The sequence below is a fragment of the Ursus americanus genome, chromosome 12 (assembly GCF_024610735.1).
Source record: "Ursus americanus isolate L20-20 chromosome 12, mUrsAme1.1.p, whole genome shotgun sequence".
NCBI classification, from domain to species: Eukaryota; Metazoa; Chordata; class Mammalia; order Carnivora; family Ursidae; genus Ursus; species Ursus americanus.
The window spans coordinates 32,682,967-32,707,250 of record NC_142138.1 but is presented as its reverse complement, the minus strand read 5'-3'; the positions used below and the strand labels follow the sequence as shown (position 1 = coordinate 32,707,250).

Below are 24,284 nucleotides of genomic sequence, written 5' to 3'. Positions count from 1 at the left end.
ACCTAATTATTTTGTACTAAGTAAATAATTCTTCATATTGAAGTTTCCTTACTCAAATAACATATTCTTTCTGTCTCCTGAATTGAACTTTACTGATATTATAGGTTTAATTAGATGATTATTAACAATATAAACAAAGAAATAATATACAACTAAAATAAGTAGCTATAATAACAACAAAATGGGAAAACCTTGTGTTTTTGGAGAACTTTTAAAAAATTATTAATAACTCATTGACCAAAGAAAAAATCAAAGTGGAAATTTAAAAAAAAATAAAAATAAATTAAATGATGATTCTTGATGTGCAAATTTCCCTATGCTAGAAAGCAAATTCAATATTAATGATCTAAACTTGTAACTTAAATTAGAAAAAATAGCAAAATAAAAGTAAGAAGATGGAATGAATAAAAGGATACGACAGAGATCAACAAAATAGAATACAACCCACAATAAAGTAGAACAAAGCCAAAAGGTGGTTCTCTGAGCCAACTGATAAAAATTAAAAGTCTCTAGTTAGGTGAGTAAGATAAAAAGGAAAGGAGGTACACACGCAAAAGTAGTAATGAAAATAAAATTATAATCATAGGTCATTAGTGTTTAAAAATGAAACATAAACATCTTTGTTTTTAAAAACCTGAAAACTTACATGAAATGAATGAATTTCCAGAAATGTAAAACTTAGCAGGCAGTGTAGCACGGAATCTTCAAAAGTTTGGATTTTGGAATCAGCTGCGTTGGTTTTGGCTGGGGTCATGATCTCAGGGTCCTGGGCTGAAGCCCAACCTTGGGCTCTCTGCTCAGCGGGGAGTCTGCTTAAGGATTCTCTCGGTCTTTCTCCGTCCCTCCTTACCCTCTAAAATAAATAAACAAATATATATTTTTTAATTTACATCTTGGGCAATTTCATTTCGTCTACTACCCTACCCTCAGTTTCTGTCATAACAACACTGAGAGTTTTCTATACACTTTCTCCATTCTACCTTTATTCTATTTCAATTTCAATCATGTTTTGTCAAAGTTAGCCATGACCTCTATTTTACTAAATCTAATGATGCTTTTTCTGTCTTTGTCCTCTCTCAGCAGAATCTGATACAGTTGGGTTCTTTCTTCCTCCCTTCCTTCCTCCCTTCCTTCCTCCCTCCCTCCCTTCCTTCCTTCCTTCCTTCCTTCCTTCCTTCCTTCCTTCCTTCCTTCCTTTCTTTTATGATGTTGCTCTCATCTCACTTTTCATTCTTCAGATGAGTGTTAAATGTAACTTTTAACACTCCTCATCAGAGATCCCCCAGTCATTCTACTGCATTACATTATCATTTTTCCATAACACTTATGCCATCAAAAATGATCTTAATTTACCTCTTTCTTTTTAATTTCAACTTTACTAGATTGTAAACCTCACAAGAATAAAATCTCGCTTATCTCCGTCATTGCTGTACTTCCAGTGCCTTGAACAATATGCCTAGTGGGTCATAGGCACATACTGGTTAAATACATTGATAGAGTAAATGACATAACACATAAACAGATGTCTGCTACGAAGTAGACCCTTAAGGAATGACCATTTTTTTTAATCTTTCTAGTTTATATACATCTGAAGGAAAGTTACTGATAGCTTGTTTAATGAAATGATCCTCTGAGTGGTATGGCTAGATTCCCAAATATAACTCCAAAATAACCATGGCCCAATGTTCTCCCTACTCTAAACCTCCATCCTTCTATGTTTCTTTCTTTTCTCAGTAGGTTAGAAATTGCCATCCTATTTAGATTGTCAGCTGTTTTCAGGGGGAATTCTTTCCACAGAGCGGTGGGTTGTTCCTTTATTCCAGCCTTCGCCTCCCAGAGACACTGTGCCTAGAAACGTCACTCCTCCACCCAAGCAGATCTGCTGCTAGCTTAGTCCACTCAGCCAGATGGCTCCCCGCACTCAGGATATTTTTTTCAAAAGTCCTGTTGTTTCTCTGGCCAGCTTCATTTCTTTTAGCGGTGTCCATTCCCTCGGATAAGTTTATACTTACAAAAACTGCAGTAATGGACATGATTCAAGTTCTATGCAATTCGATAAACCCATGTAAATTTAAAAATATGGCCAGGCATGTGTTCCAATGAGCATTCTGTGATAGGTCAAAGAATTCTCCAACCGTTCTGTACTAGCTAGGCTTGTCTACCAGAGAACATTAAGGGGTGGGGGTGCTTAGTTCCTTCACACTCTAGCCAAAGACTCTCAGCTCTGACCCCAATAACAGCGTTATCGTAGTACCCTTGCAATATCTTAAAAATCTGTCAATGCAGTAACACGCACAATCACTTTCATGAGAAAGAAGTAAAACTGCATCTGAAGATTGAATTGAGCACTTGTTTTATTTAATTGATCAACTAAGAAAGAACTGACCATCAGATGGCCTGAACTGGACACTTAAACAAAACACTATAATTTTCAAATCACAGTTATATACATTATTTTGTTTAATTTATAGCATTATGAGAAAGTTAGAACAACCAAAAGCTATTATCACTAGAAATGACCTAAGTTGTCATCTCCTTCAGTTTTTTTATTTCTATAATAATAGTGGTGATAATGACACCACATTACTGATTTGAGTTATCTTATTCTTTTGTTAAGATACTTAATATAGTTTTAAAATTAACTTTAAAATCAACTTTGATTAGTCCGTGTTCTTCTGTCTCAGTAATATCGCAACCCACGTCAATTATTCCAGCTATGTGATATTCTATCCTATGTGGCAGCAGGTTTTTTAAATCATGTTCGCAGAATACTGTTTAAATTAAATATAGGAAGAAAATGTAAATTAGAAATTTTAAAAGATGAAGATGCTGTTAACATATTGGCAGTTGTCATACATGGATTATCTTTTATTTGAAGACATGGCAAATGCACAGAACTTGTACCATATTCTGCTAACTCTGATACCAAAACTTGACATGTGCTAAAATGTTAAATCCACCAATGTCAGTTAGTAGTACCTTCTGTGAAAGTGTATTCAAATTTTTTTGTATGTCAGTTTTGTTTCTTTCCAGATACTATTTTGGAAGCTACGTAAGGTATTCATGACCAAGAGAACTCTATTAATTTTCGTCCTGGTTATTTTTACATGGCTTTATGGAATCTGTTCAGAAGAATATAAATACCTGGAAACTTACAAGAAATGTTGTCATTTTTCTGTGTACCATTTGCTTATCCATAAAAGAGAAAATGTTAGCTTCCATTAGCAGCTACTACCAGGGTAATCATGGAGTCATCCAGTAACGCCAGAATGTTATGGCACGATAGCTTTGCCGGTCTAACTGCCACATCCTTGCTGTGAATCTCTATATGCCAAACAGACCTTCTCTGGGGAAAAGTTAAGGGAGAGCAACGTTAGAATCTGTGAGTTCATTTGCTTCCATGTTTGTTTTGAGGGGTCCGGAGTGGGTTAAGGTATGTTTCCTATTTTAAGTAACTTTCAAGAAATTATTATTTTGTTGAATCACAGATGTTATGGTTCTCCACACTGATTGTTCTCACCTGGGCAATAAATTATAATTCCACTTTATGGATGAAGTAGCTGAGTCTCTGAGAGTTCAAGTGCTTTGAAAAATACCACACAGTAAATTCAACTAGAAATGGGCACTTAGTACCCTGTCATGATTGCCTATTTAGTTATTTGATGGCCCCCTCAAAAGAGTCTAAGCACCAAAAAGTACACATAAAGAGATCACATGCATATCTACCACTTTTGAATCATTGGCTCCTAGCATCCTGCTTGGCACATAGAAGCTGAATGTTATTGGGAAAAAAAGTAATAAAGAATGGTAGCTCCAGGCCTGCCCACAATACACTACTTATGGGTGGGTATGAACAGGGATTTGTTTCAGTTAGAAATTGTGAATGACACATCCTATTTGCATTTAGCAAAATCATAAAATCAGATAATATTTGAAATAGGAGAGGACCATATATTACCATACCCCCCAAAAAAGGAAAAGAAAAAAAAGTTGTTTTTTAGTCCCTTGAGCTATAAAATGGAGTATGAAAATTGAAACAAAAAATGGGCAACAATACTTATTTCATACTGTTCAATGGAGCCCAAATGAGGCTTAATTTCTTAGGGTGATTGATACCCTTTATGAATAGAATCTAGCAAAACATTTTGTAACCTTTTCGGGAAATGTTATATTTTTCTTTGTCTCACCAGAGGAGTTTCTTTCTGAGCCGGAGTACCCAATAAATTCACACTGAAAATTAACTTCAAAACTATCGTGGTTTCCTACCATCGTCATTATTGAAGGCCTCCAGGTGCTCAGTCCTCAGCCTCTTTCAGGCAGGAAACTGTTCAGGTCTTTTTGACAGATTTTGAAACAGAGAACCGATAAATCCATCTATAACCTCAAAGACCTATCTGTCAGTTGCAGACTGACAGGTCTTTGTTTTGTTTTGTTTTGCTTTGCTTTGCTTTATCCTGGGGGCACTAATGGCTGCTAATAATTGGGACATAAAGATAATCAAAGAAGAGACACAAACAGCATTATATATTAGAGAATACCATCAGATTGCCCTAAGCATGATTTTTTTTTTCTCATCTCCCACTGACACGCATGGGTTTACATAATGTTTCTTTCAAGCACAACTGTCAGAAAACATCAGACCAAATTGATACTATTTAGTATTCAGGTGGTCATTTATTTTGCCAGAAAACAATGGAAACAACACACGAACAGAGAACTTTCCTGTAGAAAACACCTACTCTTTTAACAGACTCTTATTTACCAGAGCTCTATTATTATATAAAAAATCTCTTGAGTTTTGAATAATCATTTATCAGATGAACTTTGTAGTGATTTTATTTACCAGCCAACCGGAAATTCATTCATTTTCACAAAGTCATTATTCTGTCAGGTATATTCACTCTAAAAAAAACAAGAAAAGAAGGAGAAAAAAGAAAGAGAGCTGTTGCTTCATGAAATATTTTATTCTGACGCACAGATGATTAGGTTAGCCTCAGGTCTCCTTCTGTGTTCTATAATCCAGAAAATGAGCTTCCTATATTATTCTATTCTTATATTTTAAAAAAGTCCTGGTTTCTAGAGAAGAAACCTGAGTTGCTTTTAGTTTTGAGGATAATATATGAAGTTTGCACAAATATCTGTACAATTGATGAAAATTGCTCAACAATTTAGCTTTCTTGAAAAATCTGAGAGAAAATATTGGAGAATAATAATAGAGGGCTGTATTTGATTTTACATTGGTTGGCAGGTTTTCCCTCTTAATTTTAATAAACATGCAAGCATCACGGGTCGTCTCATTTCCATCTACTCTGCTGCTATAGATTTTAATGCAATTGCTGATCTGAAGGGACATCCTATGATCAAAGGCAAAACAAACTTTAAAGAGATTTCTCTTTTTCATTAAAGTCTATCTTAAAGGCCTCAGTGGAGTAAGACCATTTTTTTTTTCTTTATCTTACTTGGAGGTTTCTTATTTGAAGCTAACCTAGAGAAACCAACTGAATGAGAAGTTAATCTTCAGATTTCTTGGGTTGTCCTACAAAGCATCTTTCCTGGTCACACCATGACATCTGAAACAGCCTGTCATTCCCAGTGTCCACCTTTGTAATGCAATGCAGGTGTACGCTCGTCCTTTATGGAAGTTATTGTGAATTGTGATGAGACTCTGTCTATCTGGCTACACCTGACTATTCCAGAGATCAAATTCTGTTGTCAACCTGGATACAGAGGCAGCGGCCTATGATGAACCCTGCCAAGTACAAAAATTTGCCTGTGAGAGGTGCTCTGTACCACACACTGACTAGTAAATAAATCATGTCTTCTCTCTCGGGGCTTTTAATTATGAGACAGAGAGCCAAAGATAGTAAAGTTGCTTAGAGGCCAAAAAACATTTGGACTGTTATCACTTTGGATGCTTTCTGACTGCAGCTGATAAAATACCTTGTCCCAAACTGGGTTGAATAATAAGGAAACTACATTTTCTCCCATAAAGAAATCCAGAAGCAGGTGTGGTGTAGGGGAAACCTTTAAGGCTCCAGCTCCACTTCCCAGTGCATCATGCTCTGTCCATGGCTTTGCTTTCAGGCTGGAAGCAAAACGCGTGCAGTCGTTTAACAAGCAAAATCCAGAGCCAATAATACCAAAAAAAAAAAAAAAAAAAAAGTAAATATACTATTTCTTCTTATACTGTCTTTAGTGCAAGGAAAACTTTCGAGAATCCCTCCAGAACATTTATCCTCCTATACCCTTCATAACCCAATCACTAGCAAAGATAATAGGATTATGATGATTTACCCAGTTTAGAAGATTCATTTGGAGAACATTAACATTTAGGGGATTCAACTTCAAAGAAAACGGAAATATTAAAAACAGAGAGAGTAAGAAAATAGAATTAGAAGAGCAAAGCTGAGTCAGGATAACAGTAAGCAGAATTGTTTTGTCTTGAAAACCTGTCAGATCTCCTTAAAACTTTGCTGAGGGTACATAAATGATTCTGTTTTCTAAGCCTACTTCCCTATGTATCTTTGCAACAAAATTTCATAAGTTGAATTAAATGTAACATGTTCCTATCAATTTCTGAAGACTCCAGCACAGCATCCTATTTGCTCATAACACCCCAAACTCCAGACTTTTTCTTACTTCTTACCTTATGTGGTAAAGTACTTTTTCATATCTTATTCCTTGAAGCCTTACTCTATAATACTTAGAGTAAAAATATCATTAAGTGCTGTAACTTTTTCCCAGACTCAAAAGGTCCTTGGTCGAACCGGAACCTAAAGATAAGTAGTAAAGCTGTTTGCTTTAGGCCTCTCTACCTTACTGTTAAAGGTACTTCCTGTTTCCAAACTCTGTGTCTTTCTTATTTTCTTACTCCTTAGCTGCTGTCTCAGCTTGCTATTGCTTTCCTTAACTCAGTCATCACTGGAAGGAAATCAATCGTCAGGCCACCTATGATTCTACCGTTGTTGGTTATTCACTGGTAGTTTTCCCGCAAGTGCCATCATGGCCGTGGCCACCACAAGAAATCCTATAAAGGGAGAGCCTTCTCCTGTGACTACAGTTCTTTTGACCAACTCAATAAATTATATCTCTTTTAACAGTAGCCTTTAAAAGGGTCTATTAGTTTTCTAGTGTTATGCAGTAAATTGTTACAAACTTAACACATTAAAACAATACAAATTTATTATCTCAGAGTTTCTGTGGTTGAGAAGTATAACGTAGTTGGCTGGGTCCTGGGCTCAAGGTCTCACGCAGCTATAATTAAAGTGTTGTCTTGGGCTGAGTTCTCTTCTGTGTACTCTTCCAAGCTTACAAGATTATTACTAGAATTAATTTCCTTGCAGCTGTAGAATTCATGGAGCTTCCTTTTTCAATGACAGCAGGAAAATTTCTCTGACTTTAGGAAAGCCCGGTTCCTTGTAAGTGTTCACAAAATTAGGTAAGTCTCATCCAGAATAATCTTCTTTTTTGATTAATTAAAACCCAACTGATTTGGGACCTAATCATGGGGGCGATAATCCATCATATTCATGGTCCCATCCAGACTCAATGGGAAAGGATTATAAAAGGTATGTACACCAGAGGGTGCAAAAATTGAAGAGGAAATTGAAATTCCACCTATCACAAAAAGCATCCTTCATTTTTACTTTATAGCCTTTATGTTGGGTTAAAAAGATGAATGAGAGTTTATCTCTACTCTTAGAGAGTTTAATTCAGAAGGCATATGTAAAGATATTAAATAAAAGCAATGGGATAAGTATTATGATAAAAAGAGTCAAGGAAGGGGGCGCCTGGGTAGTGCAGTCGTTAAAGCGTCTGCCTTCGGCTCAGGGTGTGATCCTGGCGATCCGGGATTGAGTCCCACATCAGGATCCTCCGCTGGGAGCCTGCTTCTTCCTCTCCCACTCCCTCTGCTGTGTTCCCTCTCTCACTGGCTGTCTCTCTGTCACATAAATAAATAAAATCTTTTAAAAAAAAAAAAAAGAGTCAAGGAATGCAATAATTCAGCAGAGGAGAAACGCTGATACAATTTGGGGGAGGAGAAAGAAAGAAGGGTCATGACTTAAAGAGGGGAAAATCTCTTTTAAAATTTGATGCTCTCAGGGATGGATAAACATTGTTCAGGTTAAAAGTCAGAGAAAGGAGAAAACAAGCAAAAGTAAGCGAAGAGAGAGAGAGAAAGCGGTCATAGGCCTTGAAGTACATATTGTTCATTATTATACACGGAGGCCATCAGACTGAGGTGCTTTTAGTACCTTAGCAGCCTGCTAAGCAAACCAAAGCCTAAGCTTCTAAATGCATCCAGATTGGAGCACCTGGGTGGCTCAGTCGGTTGAGCATCCAACTCTTAGTTTTGGCTCAGCTTGTGATTTCGGTGTCGTGAGATTGAGCCCCAAGTTGGGCTCCGTGTTCAATGGGGAATCTGCTTGAGATTCTTTATCTCCCTCTCCCACTGCCCCCTTCCACCCCACTCATGCTCTCTCTCTCCAAAATTAATAAATAAGTCTTAAAAATGCATCAAGATTAAGAAATCAAAACCTAACCTCCCGTAATCTACATTCTCGAGATTGGAATCATGGAACATTGCATCAAAAACTGGGGATGTACTGTATGGTGACTAATATAACAAAATAAAAATTATTTTAAAAAAGGCCAAAAAAAATCAAAACCTAAGGACAACAGCCATAGGCAACTAGGTGTTGCCAAATAATGCAACTTCTTAAGCTATAGCCAAATAACTTTATGCTTTGCTTCTGCCTCTTCTCTATCAGTCTTTTCCCAAGTTCTTTTTGGTGGAGTGCTAACCACTCCCTGTTTGACACTGGTCAATCTGGATCAATTTTTCTCAAATAAAACTTTAAAAAGTTGTAACATACTCTATTTATCTTTTAAAAGTATCAACATGTAACATCCTGTGAAATAGTAGCCATTTTTCATTTTGCTACAGTTTGATGTTGGAGGCAAAAAATGGAAACCATTAAAATAGATACTAGCATTGCATTGAGAATAGTGAATGCCGCCATGTAGGATGACCACATAGCCTATTGTGAATGGGAAACTATTTAAGAGATTTCAAGGGAAATTATTATTGTATTTGTGTTCTTAGTAGATCATATCATCTTGATGATCATGTGAAAGATGGCTAGCAGAAAGAAAAGAGGAAAACATGGGGTAATAGGTTCTTACAGATTCAGGTCAGATACTAGAGTGTTACAGCAGCATCAGAGGCAAGGAAAACAGGAGCAATTGTGATACGTTGAGGAGCAAAGTTGGGCAACACTTGACAATTGCCAATATTGAGAGAAAAATCCAAACAAATTCCCAGTTTCGCATCTTGACAATTAAGTGGGTAGTGGTGTACTCTAAGTAATAGAAAGCACAGGAGAAGGACTTATGGGCCTGGAATTGGGGAAGAACTGACTAGTGCAGTGTGAGAAAATTCATTTTGACATTCTTATGTGATGTCCAATTGCAATATCCAAAAAACCATTTTGTATATAAACTAAAGCATATATTATAAGTCTGAAGCCTAGAGAGAATTCAAAGATCTGGGCTTTAGAGTCAACAGCATGTAAGTTTTAGATAATCATATTGAAATGCCCAGGAAGAACATAAGGAGTAAAAACATAATGAGCCAATAATCAAATAATGGTTAAACGGAGGGAGAAGGATTTTCAAAGCTATTAGAAAAATAATGGCCTAAGAGCTAGAGGAAGTTGGACAAAGAAGAATCATAAGAGTCCAAGAAAAAATGTCAACTATGTCATATAAGACTGTATAGAATAAGGTAAAGACCAGAAGGTCCCTTCCATTTGATATGGCAATTAGAAGGTCATTGAGTACCTTTATTAAAGAAATTTAATGAGGTGATGAAGAGAAAAAGCCACCTGAAATTGTCCTAGGAATAACAGGAGGTGACCAAATGGAAATAAAAGAGAAGACTATTCTATGAGAAGTCTACACATGAAGAAAAGAAGTTTCAGAGAAAATCTAGATGAGGCGTAAATTGTAAAAAATGTAAAGCTGGGAATAATTGTAAGTTGTGTGTAATAAATCAACACACAAAGTATTAAAGTAAAAGGACTCAGAAAAAATAATTCATGAAAAGAAATTATGGAAGAGAGATTGGAAGTCAAAAGCACAGATAAAGGGGATTGGTCTTGAGAAGCAAAGATGGTATCTCTCCTACTGAGACTGAACAGAAGCAAGAATGGGGGATGCCTGGGTGGCTCAGTCAGTTAGGCATCTGCCTTCATCTCAGGTCATGCGCTCAGGGTCCTGGGACTAAGACCTCTGTAGGGCTCCCTGCTCAGTGGGGAGTCTGCTTCTCCCTTTCCCTCAGCTCCTCACCTCTGCTCATGCTCTCTCTCTCACACTGTCCCTCTCTCTCTCAAATAAAGAAAGAAAGAAGGAGGAATGGCAGAAATATAACTTATGTTAGACAATAATGTTTTGTTAATGGAGTTCAGACAAGATTACTGTAATGTGTTTTTTGTTTGTTTTCTTGTTTTGGTAAAATAAAGGTGAGATTAGGGTAAAATATTTGTTTAGAAGACTTGAATTAGGTAAGATTTTCAGAGGAACGGGAGAAGAGCTTTAAAGGAGAGAGAGAGAGATGGGCATTGGAGAATCCAGGTGTAGATTATATTTAGCATCTTGCAATTCTGAACAGAACAAGCCAGCAGGGTGAGTTATTAAACTAAGGAAATAGATCAAGCAGCATGAAGGACCTACTTAAGGTTATGAACGTAAAATGACTCCTGTCAGCATGATGGTGTGTTTTTATACAGCCATGGTGTGTTTTATTCAGCCATGTTGGCACAGGAATTAAATGGACAGAGACTTGGAATCAACCTTGAGTCTTGGGTCCATTATCTTATTGCCATTTTTACCCTTAGTGCTTAAATAATAAGATTCCAGTTGCCACCAACAGAGCTGCTGGTATTCAAATGCATTCATCTTTAAAAGCTGGATATAATGTCATACAATTGATAATGACCTCCTTCCTACAACACATGCTATTGAGTCTTTCTCCTAAGTATGTCTGGAATCTACCTTCTTTCTCTCACTTCAATTATGAAGTATTTAAACATCCAGAAAGCTGTTGAAAACAATGGGAGGTGTTTATTTTGTCATATATACTACCGAGATCTAAAAGGAAAATGAGATTAAAATATAGCTAAAATCTTCTCTACTTCTTTCTGTTTTTATCTCTATCTTCTCTTTCCAAGAGTAAGCACTGTCCTGAATTTGGTGTCTATCACTTCCATGTATGTTTTTAAAATAAATTTACCACATGTTCATTATAAATTAAAATATATGAATGTTGTTTTTCATGTTTTAAAATCATTTAAATGATATAATACTCCATGCACCATACTAGGTTTCATTTTTTACATATGATTTAATTTACAATAAATTCAAACATATAATTATGGAAGCATTTTAGCAAAATATGCAAAATATAGGCACATGTTGAAAATGAATAAAGAACTATGTTATGTTTATGAATTGGAAAATTCAATATTGCTAAGTGTCAATTCCCTTTGAGCTCTAGATTCAACACAATCCTTTTCAAACCATAGTGTGATTTTTTTCAAATTCAAATGGCCAAGGTGAATCTAAAACATATATTAAAATACAAATGATCTGTAATATCCAAAACAATTTTGAAGAGAAAGGATAATGATAGAGATGCTATCATGTTTCAGTATTTACTATCTATCTAGATACACTAGTCAAGACTCTGGTATTAGAAATTAGGTAGACAAAGGAATTAATTTAATAAAATAGAGTCCAGGAATAGATCCACAGTTGTGTGGTCAATCATTAACTCAAAATACATCATAAACCTAATAATAAAAACTAAAAGTATAAAACTTCTAGAAGAGAATCTTTGCAATCCTGCAGTAGGTTAATATTTCTTAAGACACATACACAAATAATGAAAGAAAAATAATACAATGGATTTTCTCAAAATTACAGACATTTCTTTAAAAGATATTTTTAGGGAAATGCAAGGCAAGACCCAAAATGATGGAAATATTTCTAATACTTATTATTTTATATTTACTTAATATTTTGATACATATATCTTCAAAAAGAACTTGTACCAAGTATATATTAATAATTCATTATGCAAAAATTAAGACAAATAACTCAATAAAATGGGCATTGTAAAACAGACACTGCAGAAGAGAAAATATATGAATGATCAAGAAGCACCTAAAAAGAGGTTTAATATCATTAATTAGGAAAATGAAATTAAAATTACAATGAGATTACAAACTTGTTAGAATTGCTAGAATTAGACTGACAATACCAAGAGTTGGTAAGAATGTGAAGGTACTGGAATTCTTACTCGAAGGGAAAATGGCATAACCACTTAAAATAACAGTTTGGAATTTCCTGAGTCCAATACACCCCCACCATACAACTCAGGAATTCTATTCATTGGCATTCAGACTAATACCAATTATTATATTATTACTAATAGCCAAGCACTTAAACAACTCAAGGGTCCATGAACAAATGAAAAGATAAACAAAACGTAGTATAGCCATATGGAATACTACTTAGCAACAAAAAGGAAAGAAGTACTAAATCACTCAACATTATGAATGAATTTAAAAATCATTTTGTTAAATAAAAGCAGCCAGACATGAGCACATGCTATATTACTCCAGTGGTATAAAATTCAAGACAATGAAAACCGATGTATAATGATAGAAAGTAGATTATTTTTGGGAAAGGCGTTGAAAGGACTTATAGTCTGCAAAGGTCCACAAAAAATCCACCAAAATTTCTGAAAATGCTCTGTATCTTGATTTTACACTTTAAATGGGTGCAATTTATTGCATATAAATTAAAGAAAATAATACTATCACTAAAGATTTTTAAAGAAAGAAATTTTAAAGAATTTTAAAGAAAGATACAAGTATACAATTTTACTAAGTTAGCCAACAAAAGAATTTTAAAATAATAAAGCTTTCAAAAGTGAATTCAGGAAAAGAAGAAATAAGGACTTGAATGAGTGAACAAATCTTCACCTTGCATTGCAGGTGTGAAAATAACAGATTAAGGAACAAATATGTGTATTTTTTAAAGTTATGGAAGAGAAATACCCAAGAGTTTAAAGAAAGAAAGATTTCTATGCTCTCTTCTGAAGAGCACATTTGGAGTAAATGTTTAACGGAACAATATATCATACTTATATTATTACTTGTTTGTTCTTAATAAATTCTTCATTACCATTTAACATTTTTTCTCCATGAAATCTATTATATGATTTTTAAAAGACATTCCTCTCAACTAATGATAGTTTTTCTAGACATAGTGCATGTCTTTTCTTTCTTGGGTATAAGCTCCAGACGTTCGCCCTGTGCCTTGTTTTCTTTATAGAACATTAATCCTGCCTGTCCGAGGAACTGAGCAACAACCCCAAAATAACCTTCATCATTTTTCCCAAGAGGCCTTATAATAGAGTTTTTTTATGCAAATAAGACTCCTTGTAGCTTTTTCTCTGTAACCTCGTGTGTATTCGTAAAAGCTATATCCCTTTTGTGTCCCAAGTTATGAAATTAGAGCCCCATTCAATATAGGAAACCATGGAAATTCCCAGGTGACAAAGGAAAAAAGCAAAGGAGGGGGTGTAGGTCAGAGGCAAAAACAATGTTTTAGTTTACATGTGCAGAGCTATAGTGAGAACATAGAAATGTGGTTCAACCAAACGTAGGATGCTGGAATTGGAAAGAAACACGTTGGGCCCCATTGATGAAGCTGTCTCACCATGGTCCTCAGTGCTCCCAGTCGCTAAAAAACATCAGCAGGTATTAGAAGGCTTTTAGGCCTCAATGTATATTCTCATCTGAATTTCACTGTAAGACCCAAGTTTCAAATGTTCAGAAAAAGATAGGTTTAATTCTTTTATGGAGTTTCACAGATATTTTTATTTACTGTTTTTGACATGTACAAACCCCTGAGGTTATTCCAAAATCCCTAATAATATTGTCAACCATGACAAAATGCTAACAGTCATTCTGTCTAGAGCTAAAAGTTGGGGGGGGGGAGAAGTGGAATCTAACGATGTTAAGCTCTAATAAGTTTTTTAACTCAAAAAAACATTGATTTTAACACAAAAATTTTAAACAATATACCCACTGGAAAGAACCTATTTCTGTCCTCATTTCTATATTCTAATAGAAACAAAATAGATAAATTAATCAGTTTGTAAATCCATATTAGAACAAACAATTTCTATGTATAGGAATTATATATATAAATTCCAACCGAATGTTTAATTATGTCTAAAAATGAACAGATAAAGGACTTTTAATGTTAAAACTTAGTTATTGATATCCTTTAAAATGATGATAATTAAATCTCAGAGGAAGATTCCTATGTCTTTGTTCTGAGTCCATGGTGGTACCTGGGAAGAATATTTATCAACTAGTATTTAGATTTACTTCTGAGAAAACTGAAAGGTTTTGGTAAAATCCATCTCTCTAATTAAATTATATTTAGGGGCACCTGGTGGTCAGTCAGTTAAGCAGCCTACCCTTGATCTCAGTTCAGGTCTTGATCTCAGGATAGAGAGTTCAAGCCCTGCATTGGGGCTACTAAAGATAAAAATAAATAAATTAAAATAAAAAATTAAATTTAATTAGCCTTTCTTAAAATCTTTGACTCCCAAGTTCTAGCCAAATGCCTGATACAAAGGTCTAATGATACAATAAATGCCTGATGAATTACTGAGTGAATAAAAGAAAATAAACATCTTTAATTTTTTTAAAAATATGTATTTATTTTATTTGAGAGAGAGAGAGAGAGCAAAGGGAGGGGCAGAGGGAAGGAATCTCAAGCAGACTCCCCACTGAGCGGGGAGCCTGACATGGGACTTTATCTCAGGACCCTGAGATCATGACCTGAGCTGAAATCAGGAGTCAGCTGCTTAACTGACTGAGCCACCCAGGCACCCCAAACATCTTTAATTTTTTATTTGGAAGTTCTTCATGCCTAAATTATTCTCTAAAGTAATTTAAGCACCATCAGCAGTCACACTATCTTTCATAGAACTTAGAACATGAAATAAAAAGAACTTTAAAAAAAGTTCCTACTTTCTTGAAAAAGTCAGTAGAACACATTTCTACTGTCGAAATCCAAGTATATTAAATCAACCTGTTAATCAGAAATTGCCTTTTGGTTCTTTCTGTGGATGAACACAATAATATTGACAACAATAATACTGTGAAGCAGTTATACTTTAGATTTTGTCTACATTCGCAAATATCCAGATAATTTGGGTGCAAGTAGATGACCATTGTACTTTGCATTTGCAGTAATCTGCCTTTTATAAATAGCCACTGGAAGAGATTTAATCTGGTGGGGGTTAGGAAAGGAGAGATTGTTAAATTTTCAGTTTAAAAGTTGCTAATCCCTCTATGGAAGAATCAGCACATTTTTTATCAGAAGTTTTTAAAGAATTAAATCAAAAGGGGACAAGTTTCCATTATCTCATTTTCAGTATTCAAAATGAAGAAATGATTTATAAATTTTATTACAGAAACTTTGACCACATTTTTAAAAAGTTTCTGAAAGGTGAATCAGTTGACTGATAAGAACCTGAGCTTTTCCATAAGGAATAAATTTTAAATTACGGCTTAGATTTATCTACCATATAGCTTTTATATAAAAATGTAAAATTATACATTTCTTAAAGCTTGTGGAATTAATATTACTGTAAGAATATTTTTCTCTCTGGGTATATTTAGATATGTCAGTTTCATGTAAATGTCCATCTTGTTTTCATTGTCAATGGTAGAATGGAGAAATGTAACATTTTACAAAACAACAAATTTCCAAAATAATCACTACTGGGAAGAAATCTGGCATAATATTAATAAAATAAGATGTCTGCATACTAGGTAAAATGACATTGGCTATGATTAAATGTCACCTTTATTTTTGTAGGCACAGAGTCTAAAAATAGGGATCAGAGATGTTCATAAATTCACCCATTGAATGTACAAATATCATTGAGAAAACCTTATCAGGCACATTCCATGGAAACCTTCTGAACTTTAATCATACATGGATAATGGAAAATTTGTCACAGAGTTGATGAAGTAAGATTGTGAGTTAATTTGAAAACATGTAATGAGACAGAGGCTTGCATAAGATAGTCATTAATTCAGGTCCTAAAGACGCATAACCAAAGATACCCCTCTGCAAATTTTCCCAGGTAGATACTGCATGCTCGCTCATTCTGTCCCTGGATGTCTTGCCTAAAGACACATATGATTTTTTCAGTTCCTCCTGCAACTCTGTGAGCTGTGTAGTTTTTTCCCCATAAATTACTCTTTTAGCTTAAGTTATCTTAAAATTTGTTTAAGCATGCTGAAGTTTGTTTCCGATCGCTACCAAATAACCATAATGAATATCAAAATCAGCAGCAAGAGTCGGTCATGGGCAACATCACCTTGGAAACGTGGAGCATTTGGAATTGGTTATCAGGTTGAAGTGAACCGAAAGACTGAAATGCTAGCTCATATTCTGCTCCTTCCTTTGTTGACCTGAAGCCACGTGCCTACCAAATATTTAGCTTCTGGTATCGATTTTCGTATTAGAATCCCTCGCTTGCTATTATGAGAGGTAAATTATCTTATATTAAATTGTAAATAATTGGAAGGAAAAGTATAATTGATAAGATTGGCAGATGAGGGGAGAGTGACCGACTGGATCAGAGCAGAGACAGAAACAGGCATGCTGTCTTCACCAAGGTATTCTTTTGTCTTTTTATCTTTTTTTTCTTTTTTTTTTTTATATACACCTCTTGGCTTGATACTGAGAATTTTTGGAGACTGAATGTTTGATAACAAATGTAGGAGAGAAAGTTTTCCTTGACTCTCAGGGTACCTGGCTGGGTCTGGAAATCAAACTGACAAAAACAGATTAACAGGGAAAAAGCATACACGGTTTGTTAAAGTTTCACATGTACACGGGAGCCTTCACAAGACAATGAAGACCTGAAGAAGTGACCAGAGCAGGAAGCTTTTATACTTTTAAGACCAAGAATCAGGACACCTGCGTGGCTAAGTCAGTGATGCGTCTGCCTTGGGCTCAGGTCATGATCCCCAGGTCCTGAGATGGAGCCCTGTATCAGGCTCCCTGTTCAGCGGGGAGCCTGCTTCTCCCTCTGCCTGCCGCTCTCCCTGCTTGTGCTCACTCTCTCCCCCCCTCCCGAAAAATAAATAAATAAAATCTTAAAAAAAAAAAAAAAGACCAAGAATAAAGTTGTGAATGGTCAAGACAAATGGGTTTGGGCTAGAGATAGTAAATGGTGAAGAAGTAACTAAAAAGATAAGGGTTAGTTTAATAAGGTTTGTTTGTACAGATGTCTTGGCCTCAAATTCCCTGTCTCTGATGATGAGAATGTCTTCTCCCTTCCTGGTATAGAGACAGCACCTTTCACAGGGGAGTTTTATGACTTGTTTCAGGGAAGAAGGGTGGGTGGTGGAGGGTGAGTATCAGAGTGACCTTCCTGCTTCCGCTGTTTCGTTTTGTTTTAAACTCCTTCAGCTTAAGCTATACAATATGCCATCCTTTGAAATAGCATATCCCGAACCCCATCAAGGACACCAGCAAATGCCCATCATAAACTAAGCACTATCTGATCAACTCCCAATAATACAACGTGTTAGCCCTGAAGTCAGAAATGTGAATGAGGAAGTTGCTCAATATATGTATGTGCTACTGTTTTCCTATTGTCACCTGTCCCGTGGTCCACAATAAGGTTCCATGAAGAATTTCCTATGACTGCATGATTGAGGGTGAAAAACCTCTAGAATTACAAAAGGCCCAATAAATGACACCAACTCTGATTGGAAGTATGCTGTTTAGATCTTGCGACTTCACCAAGGAATGGCCTCTAAGGACTATGGCAAGTGATAGTCTTGCAGTGGACATACATCTGTGGGTTCATTTGTTTTCTACTTTACTGAGAAGTGAGATGACCATGCTCTATTCGATGTTAACAATCTTGGAATAAGCAAGATTGGGGGATTAGTCACAAGACTTGGGAATGGGAAACTGAACCTCGTGGAGTAAGTCTGGAGTTTGAACAGGACTGTTTGATGTGATCACTCATCAAATCCTTTTCACCCACATCCCCCATTGTCATTAAAGAAGCTCCTAGGAATCAGGTGACCAGGCACATACTCTCTGAATGTTGTCATCCTCTTCACTCAACAAGGTGACCAATTAATTGTTAAAAGGGCACACCACAAAGCAACATTGCAAAAAAAAGGGCAATGCACAGACTAAACAACATGTTTTTCCCTTCCACACTGACCTGGTTACTTTGATTGCCAAGGTTTTTATTTTCTTGGAATAGAAACCAATTCTAAGTTCCTTATATGTCAAAAAACTTGCAGAACATCTGGTGTCGGTTTGATTAATTGAAGGAGGCAGAAATATACCCTCATTGGAACAATGCCTTAGAGTCCCTTAGATTATTCTGAATTTGGATTTGTGTACTTAGTTGAATATTGTACTCTCAATTATAAGGTCGCACTAATTAGTAATTAGAACAAGATCATACTGGATTAGGGTAGGCCATAAATCCAATGTGACTAGTATCTTAATAAGAAAATATGAACGCAGAAAGTGTAATGTTTTGACTTATAATGAGAAATTGTGAAACTAAAGTCAATCTCACTTAAAATAGAGTTATTTAGGAGGCCGACAGGAGGTGCTCTCTCACCCTACCAATTCATCCCTGATAGGCAGAAGCCTACTTTCCTACACTGGCAGTTGGAAGGAAGTTATGCCCATGCCTGTGCAGGCTAGCCAATGAGAAACCGCCACAACTCAGCCAATCAGGAACCGTCACCACCTGAACTCTCACTTTCTTCCAATAGATTTTCGTTCAAAGCAGGCTCTTCCAACTTTCTCCTTTTTCTCTATAAAGTAATATTCCTCTCCTGTGTTCTCTGGATTTGCCTAGGCTTTGCCATAGCTTGCATGTCTCAAATTGCAATCCCACTGCCATTTCCCAATAAACCCAGTTTGCTGGTAAAATAACTGGTTGTTTTATTTTCAAGGGCAACAAAATATGTATTTGGTCATCCTCTACTGTTGCTGACATGTAGTTCCTAAAACACTGTAATCCCTATATAAGAACTATAGAGGCATCTTCTGTAATAATACTTAGCTTTGTTTCCAGTTCCTCAAATAGCTCCAGAGCACTAAAAAATAAATGGGTGTCTATTTTTCATATAATAAGCCCCTTTCAACTTCACCGGAGTTTATGTTACTGTGTTTATGTGGTGTAACTTTTACAAATCTCCTAAAGTTGGGGCTGGTTGCCAGGAGAACCAACTGGGTATTTAGAGGTCGGAACTTTTAGCTCCACCCCTAGAGCTGGGGAGAGGGACTGGAGGTTGACTTAATCACCAATGACCAATGATTTAATCAATCATGCCTGAGGAATGAAGCTGCCGTAAAAATCCCAAAAGAAGAGGGTTTGGAGAATTTCTGGGTTGGTGAGGGTGCTGGGACAGCGGGGAGCGCAGAGAGGGCATGGAAGCTCTAAGCCCCCTTCCCACACACCTAGCCCTGTGCACCTCTTCCATCTGGTTGTTCTAAGTTACTTCCTTTTAAAATAAACCAGTAATTGAGTAAGCTAACTGTTTTCCTCAATTCTGTGAGCTGGTCTAGCATATTAATTGAACCTGAGGAAGGGGTCATAGGAACCTATGATGCATAGCCGACAGAAGTACAGGTAACAACCTAGATTTACAACTGGATCTGAAGTGGGAAAGGGGAAAGGGCGGTCTGTGGGACTGAGCCCTTACCCTGTGAGATCTGATGCTATCTCCAAGTAGATAGTGTAGAATTCACTTACATTGTAGGACGCCCAGCTGGTGTCCAAAGAATCTGAGAATTAGTTGGTTTGGGACTGCCTTCCGCCACGCACGCACATACGCATATGTGCGCTGGGTGGCCCAGTAGTGCTGTGAGCGTAATGATAAGCGTAGAGGAGACAGAGGAGTGGTTGTCCTTTGTGGGAACACAGACCCAAAAGCGAACAGCATAGGAGGATGGAGACAGACACTGATGTGTCTACAGCCAAAGAGCGCCAAGAATTGCTGGCAACCACCAGAATTTGAGAGAAAGGCATGAAAGGGATTCTTCCCTAGAAACTTCAGAGAGCACGGCCCTGCTGACATCTTGATCCCAGACTTCTAGCTTCCGGAAATGTGAGAGTAAACTCTGCTGCTTTCAGCCACCCAGTCAGTGGTATTTGTTATGGCAGCCCTACCAAACCAATACAGGTTTCTTTACATGTCAGATCTCTGCCAGCATCCCCCTCTATGGATCAACAGAAGCAAAACAAAATTTCCTCTGAGCAGAACATTCACTTTGAAACGAAAGAAACACAAAAACTGTTCGGTTCTCGGGGGATTTATTGTAGTGGTTGGGCTGTCTCTCACTGGAAAAGGATCGAATGCATTTTCAGTTGTGATGGTTTAGTGTGATAAGATTAAAGAAAGGTGCATTAGGACATGTTCTTTCATGAAAATTGTAGAAATAAGCATAAAAAGAAAGGCCTTCAATGTTTATTATATAATGCTGGGTCCAAAAGAAGAAGAGAATCAGTTTATTTGCTTTCCAGAGATAATTGGATGATTCCGGATTGTAAATTATATTGCCTTTTCAGACAAGAGCTAAGCCCCATATTTTCAACTCTATCCCGCTGGAATTGCAAAGTTTTGAGGCAGGATGGAGACTTAGCAAGAGAAATAAGTGCTAAAACTGATAAGAAATAAACATGTTAAACTACAGGAAAGAAAGTGTTAGAAAAATGAAAATGAACCTCAAGGAGGTTGTGGGAACAAATAGTAGTCAAAGCAGAATAGAGGCTGTATTTTATACAACACAATATAGGCATTTAATAAATGTGAATATGTTTTCATTATTACTTTTCCCTTGCTATCATTAACGTTATTAATTTATGAATCACTGCAAACTTAGAAAATAGATGGTAATTGTAATGCTTAATTAAACTAGGCAAAGTGCTACCAGAGTAAATGAATAAGTAAAACTTCCAAGTTCATTTTATGAAAACCTCAGCAGTTTTATGTTATTAAAATCCATACTAGTCAGGTTTTTTTTTACGGATACATTTTCTGATGTTTTCCCACATCAAATATTATATTAGTCTCATAATTTATACAACTGTAATGTCGGTAACCAAAAAATATGTATTTTAGCACATTGCTATGTATGCATCTTAGATTCTACAGGAATTGAAGCAAATCAAAAATTGACGAAAATAATTTGGAAGAAAAGAAAGAGAATTGGAATTTAAACAGTATTCGAGGTTTTCTATGTTTTGCTATGAAACTGTTTTTTAGAAAACACATTTCAAGGGAAACTGGATTATAGGTTTATTTATAATTTAAGATCTCATCCCCCCAAAGATACAATTAGATTGTAGCAAATTACTTATTATAAAAATACTTCATGTCTAATGAGCACTTCCTGTGTGCAGGGCACCATTCTAAACTCTGTTCATATATGTGTGAGCTCACTTACGCTCACAGTTCAATGAAAGAATTATTGATATTATCCTCATTTTGCCAGAGGAAACTATGGCATAGGGAGGTTAAAATAATCTCTCCAAGGTCATGGAAAATTGAAATAACAAACTTTAATATTAACTGGTTAAAACTGTGTAGAAAATAAGAATTCTCTCTAAACTCATAATCTAACGTGGCGTTTATCCAAGTATGTTTTACTTTCCCATTACAAAATAATAGGCAATGTGAAAAAAAGAACTCCATGAACACAAAACACCAAGAGATGTTGGTTTAAACAAAGATAGTTGTGTGTGTGTCTCATATATGTATAGGGGTGTGTGTATGTGTAAATGCATGACAACTTTCATCCTTTAATAGACTAATGTATATTGTGATTCACTAAAAGAAGGATATGGACAATTATTTAGCCAAAATATTTATTGAATTCCCACTACATTCTAGGTACTAGGCTAGGAACTAAGGAAGCAAAAATGGCAAATATCTATTTATATATATCTAGATATAGTATGAACTCCTGGAGAAGTCATGAATGATAAGGGCCATGAAGAAATACAAGGTGTAGTTTAAAGATATAAAAAACAATCTTGGGGAAGTTTTGGTAGGAAATGACATTTAAGGTTTTTAGAATAAAATCAGTAGAAGAATGAATTACTTAGCAGAAGAGAAGGGAAGATGTTCCATACCGAAATACATCGTGTGCAAAGATGCTGAGGCTAATAGAATGGCAGATTCGGTAATTAGGAAAAGTCTAGTACAGCTGGATTCAGAAGAATGAAAAGATACTTTTAAAGGTGAGCCCAATGAACCCGACTTAGGTTCAGAGACTTAGTGAGATCTGATGAGGAAATTTTTTAAATTTTATCCCGTGTAATTAGTCGTTAAAAAAGTTTTTATTAAATATATGTTAATTATATATTATATAAAGATAACGAGTAGTTGCCACTTACCTCATGGTCTGACTTAATAATAGAGGTCATATTCACTTTGCCTCCAAAGTATATTTTCAACCTATTTGAGTCTCTCATCTATTGCTACTATCCTAGTCTAAATCACCGTCCATCCTTTATCAATTTTATTATATCAATTACTCCCACTTCCTACCGCCCTCAATTTGACTTAAACCAAAGATAATTTCACCACACACACATCAGATTATATCTCTCTCCTGCTCTAATACTGCCCATTGCTGATAAAGTACCAATGTCTCACCATGGCCGTCAAGCCCCTTCATGCTTCCGTTTCTATCTATGCTCTGATCTTGCCTACTCTTATTCTAGAACTTGTACTTACTATTCCCTCCGTTTTGTCTTTAGATACTCCTTAGTGTAGGCAGGACAGGGGCACCCAGGCAAAAGCAGGAGCAGATCAGAATTCACTTTTCACCAAGTAATATAAAATTTGTGAAGTTGTCACTTTGTCCAATTATACGGTCTCTTTGATTTCTAGAGCTTTACCAAGAAGAACTGAGGTAACTCAAAATTCTAAATATTTTAGGCAATTTGAATAGAAATACAAAGACTGACACCTGATTTTCCTCAGAGGATAAAACAAAGTTTGGAGTTGGAGAGCACATGAAAGTTATAATTACCTCAGACTTCTTTTTTCCTTTTCACATGTGGTTATATGTGTGGGGAGAAATCTGGCCATTTCTTTTTAAGTGAGAATTAAGAACCTTAATTCCCTGGTGCATGAGATATTAATACGGAAACATACTTTCCACTGCCCTTGTTAATTATGATGCCTTACTCTTAGGACTTAAAAAAAAGTGCTTCTGTAAAACAATAGATGGATTGTTCATGTCCTTGAATGTGTCTTTCTACAGTGGGTGCTGGGATCTGGGTGTGGTTCCTGAGTTGATGACTCAGTCTAAATGAGTAGCGGATTTTTTAAATAGCAAGCTAACACCATCTGCACAGGCTGTGTATTTTGACTGTTCATAAGCTACAGGAAATCAACTCTGCCCTAATTTCCTACATGATTCAATAGGGTGGAAGCCAAGGGAATACAAGCTAATGTGACCTTTAAATACATTCCTATGATATTAAGCTTCAGATGAAAAATTGGGGGATGAGGTAGACTGCCCTTTAATATTAGGACTATGCATCTTTGCTGGTATTAGTAAATAAAACTTAACAATTTTGAAGTTTTCAGTCTTAGCCACAGAAATTCCTCAAATTCACAGAATTTATTTATGCAAATCTTGTAAAGCTTAGAATTGTAAAGACTATTTAAAAATAATTACAACTTAGTCATCTAGATTGGTGCCCAAATTTAATATAATATGCTTACAGTGTGACTTTTTGCAATATTATTTCTAATTATTCTTTATCTTCACATAGTTCCCAGATACTTCTTAATAGTTTTCTTAGAAGCTCTCTTATTATTAGATCTCTAATAATATTACAGACCTCTCTCTCTAGTATTATTCTAAATTTATAAATTTGATGTAACCATGTACTAGTTGCAAGGACTGCCTGATAAAAATGTAAGGATGTATAGACTAGAGGGTGAATTTTCTTTTTTTTTTTTTTAAAGATTTATTTATTTATTTATTCGACAGAGATAGAGACAGCCAGCGAGAGAGGGAACACAAGCAGGGGGAGTGGGAGAGGAAGAAGCAGGCTCATAGCAGAGGAGCCTGATGTGGGGCTCGATCCCATAACGCCGGGATCACGCCCTGAG

The 24,284-nt window shown here is 35.9% G+C and overlaps 1 long non-coding RNA gene across 2 annotated transcripts in view; it reads left to right on the top strand.

The window, feature by feature from the left end:
• LOC123795278 (uncharacterized) overlaps positions 1 to 24,284 on the top strand; it is a 38,936-nt gene that overhangs the window by 1,500 nt on the left and 13,152 nt on the right. The window lies entirely within an intron of this gene.